This window comes from Pinus tabuliformis, chromosome 9 (genome assembly GCF_031772625.1).
Source record: "Pinus tabuliformis cultivar Carrire ecotype Pingquan chromosome 9, CPIR1, whole genome shotgun sequence".
Lineage (NCBI taxonomy): Eukaryota > Viridiplantae > Streptophyta > Pinopsida > Pinales > Pinaceae > Pinus > Pinus tabuliformis.
In genome coordinates this window covers 1,448,990,562-1,448,994,754 of record NC_142307.1, presented here as the reverse complement: position 1 = coordinate 1,448,994,754, position 4,193 = coordinate 1,448,990,562, and positions in this window count along the sequence as shown.

The window sequence follows — 4,193 nt, the reverse complement described above, 5'->3', positions numbered from 1 at the left end:
ATGGGCAAGTTGAGACCACCTAACCAGGATCTATATGGTTGTAACTTGCTTACTTATTTTATAATGAAAAAGAAGGATCTACAGAGCTTGACAAAAAAATCAAGTACACAAAATATAAAACCACCACACCAGTTGGAGGAGGCATCACCTGCATGTCACTTCATTTTTGTTTTCTCTTCACCACTTTACTTTGAATTTCACACACACCAGATTCCACAGTTTCTAGAAAAAAAATATCGAAGACATGAAATACCAAATAGTATTAACAACCTTATAAGTACATATGCTATGCAATTTTACTATATGACACCAAACGTTATCACCTAGCTAAAATTTCTTGGAAAAAAAAAAATACCCATGTTAGTATGGGTTGTCCTCATTAAAAGCCCACTCCTAAGGCTATTTCCATGGGTTTTATTAATCAACAACCATTTATTAGCATAATGTCTAACCATTATAACAAAGTATAAAATAATTTTAAAACTGTCATACAATTTAAAGAATTTGGTGTCATGTCTCTTGAACTTCCTTTTTCCTTGGATGCTTCCTTTGAATTCTCACTAGTTTCATAATCCATGGTTTCTGAAAATAATGTAAAAAACTATTATCACAATTTCGAATTATTGAATAAAATATGAATTCATAAGTATTATAACTACTCGCATCCTTATATGTGTAACAAAATGAACAAGAACAATAACATGTGTAGAAATCACAATAATAGCTAATAATGGTTAGAAAAAGGGAACCCCCAAATATTTTATTATGTTCTTTTAATCATGACTATAGGAAAGCTAACACCTACTAAGTTTCCTTCTAGTACGAGCATACGCACATTTCCAAAAGACATTACATTTTGAATAAATAAATAAAACTATGGAGACTACAACAACATCATTTATACACAAAATTTATCTCTTATAGTCATGTATATTCTTAGTTTTCTTTAGAAACCATGAAAGAAAAACACTATGAAAGAACATTAACTATGGCGATCATTAGATTTTCTTCTAGATCTTCATCTAGCACAAAGACAAACGCATAGCAACTCTACAAGGTGAAAGAAATATAGAATGTGATAGAATTACTTCTAGTAGTAACACAAGCACATTTCCAACAATAATATTGCAATGCAGAATAAATATTTGCATCCTAGATTTCTTTCTGTCACAAACACATGGATATTTCCAATAAAAACATTGTATGGTGAAATAAATATAACACATGCTAGAATTATTTTTAGCATGAACACATGCATATTTCCAAGAAAAACATTGCAAACCAAAAGAAATCTAACACAAGCTAGATTTCCTTCTAGCACAAACATAAACACATTGTCATTAAAAATATTGCAAGGCAAAGGAAATGTAGCTCATGCTAGAATTTGTTCTATCACATACAAGAAAATTGTGAACAACAACATTGCATTGTAAAGTAAATTCATTGCATGCTAAATTTCCTTCTAGCACAAAAAAAAAAAAAAACATTGTCAATAAAAAATTGTAATAATAATATTTCCTCAGACATCTCCATGCTTATGACATTTGACCTTGCCTCTTAGAGACAATGAGGTTTTAGTGAGGTTTTATTACATGCCTACATAGACTTTTGTTACAATATAAAAAATGTTAAACCCTCAAATGATTAGAAGTCCCCTCATATGGAAAATCTGGTCTAAGAATGGGATATGGTACAAACATAAATATGTTTCCAACAACAACATTTGCATTGTGAAAAAAAAAACATTCTATATTATCCTCTATCACAAACACAAACACATTCCCAATAAAAAAGATTGCAAGGTGAAATAAATATATCGTATGTAAATTTCATCTTAGCATAAAAATAAACACATAACAACATTGTAGGGTGAAATAAATCTAACATGTTCTAGAATTACTTTTATAAAAATACAGACATGTTTCCAACAACAATATTTCAAAGAAAATTAAATGTAGCACATGCTATATTTATTTCTAGTACAGACACAAGCACATTGCCAATAAGAACATTAGAAGGGGAAAGAAGTTTAAGCATGCCACATTTCCTTCTGGAAAAAAAAACAAAACTCATATCAACATTGGCAAGTGAAAGAAATCTAACATGTGATAAATTTACTTCTAGCACAAACACAAATATGTTGTCAACAAGAATATTACAGCTGGGGTAAAAGAAAATCTAGAACATGTTATATTTCCTTCTAGCACAAACATAAGTAAATAGCATTATTTTATGGCTAAATAAAACTAATACATGTTGGATTTATTTTTAGAGAAAACAAGGGCATATTACCAATAACATCATGGTAAGGCAAAAAGAATCTAGCATTGACAAGATTTTCTCCTAGCACAAACAAACACACATTGGAAATAATAACATTGTAAGGTGAAATAAATCTAATGTGTGCCATATTTAATTCTATCATAAACACAAGAACATAACAAGATTGTAGGGCGTCAAAAATCTAGTATGTGCTAGATTTACTTCTATGGTAAACACAAGCATAGTTTCAACAACAACACAACAAGAAAAAAATAAATCTAGTGCATTATAAATTTCCTTCTAGCATGGACAGAATCACATTGCAAAATAAAAACAATGCAAGGCATTTGATTTCCCTCTAGCACAAATAACTATATTTTCAAAAATAATATTTCATTGTGAAAAAAATATAACATGTACTAGATTTCCTTCTAGTAAAAATCCACAAACATATTTCCAACCATGACATTATTAGACAAAACAAATCTAACACATGCGAGATTTCCTCCTATAAAAAACACAAGCACGTTGCAAATTACAACATTGCAAGGTGAAAGAAATATAACGAATACTACATCTCCTTCTAATGCAAACATAATCACATAACAACATTGTAGGGTGAGAAAAATTTAGTATGCATTATATTTACCTCTAACACTAACATATAAATATTTCCAATGACAACATTATAGGACAAAACAAATCTAACACAAGCTAGATTTCCTTTTAGCCCAAACAAAAGCATGTTAGCAATAATAGCATTTCAATGTAAAAGAAAATCTAACATGTGTTAGATTTACTTTTAGCACAAACACAAACACATAGCAACATTGTAGAGTGAGAAATCTAACAAGTGCTAGAGTTATGTCTACCAAAAATACAAGCACATTGCCAACAACAACATTGTAGAGTATAATAAATCTAGCTTGTGTTAAATTTTGTTCCAACACAAACAAAAGCACATTTAAATTCGAAATAAATATAACACATGCTATATTTCCTTCTAGCACAAACACAATGTAACATACCTCTATGGCCTACCTAGAAAATAACCCATAATTCCCCAAAATTTAAAAAATTTTCTTAGTTATTAAGATTTCACGTCCTCTTCTTCTAATTGGACGGTCACATCTCATCCAAGAGGTAACCTTGTACCATATACCCATTAATTCTTCTTCATCGAATGCTTTTATAAATACAACCATAGTTGGAAGGAAGGAGGAAACCATAGCATGCAAGCATCAAGCCCCTTGTGACATGCATGGTATCGATATCCTCGACCCTTAGATATAAGACTAGAATTTACTTCCTAGTTTCTCTTCATGCCTCTATGCCAATAACTAGTCTCAACACCATTAAGTCATGGTTACCATAATGTATGCATAAACTTCATAAATTAACTCAAATAATCACATGCAACACTTCCATCACATCTACTCTTTAGTTAGATTGCTCAGAAGTATTTTCATCCACTTAATAGGCCATTCTACTACATCAAGATGCATTAAGAAGACATGCATAGTAAGAATCCATCATTTCCATCATAAGGATTACTCTTAAGTAATTGACAGAATGCAAATCGATCCTTATTGGGTATACATGCAATAGAAAATCTTACCATCATAGATCATTATGTTACCTACATTATACTATGATAATCCACAACCATCTACCAATATCTACCATGTTAACCAGAGGCTTTATATAATAGTAAAATTTCCTTCATTAACATAAAGAATGTTTTCATTAAATTGATTTGGTATCCTACTCATTCATATGCATAAGAATGGAATCCTTCACATGAATACAAGTAGCATCATACCAACACATAAGCCAAGATGGTAACATATCCAATACTGAACAAAATAAACTAATAACATGAAGGGTAAGAGACCAACATACAACCATTCCATGCAAATCACACCAACTAA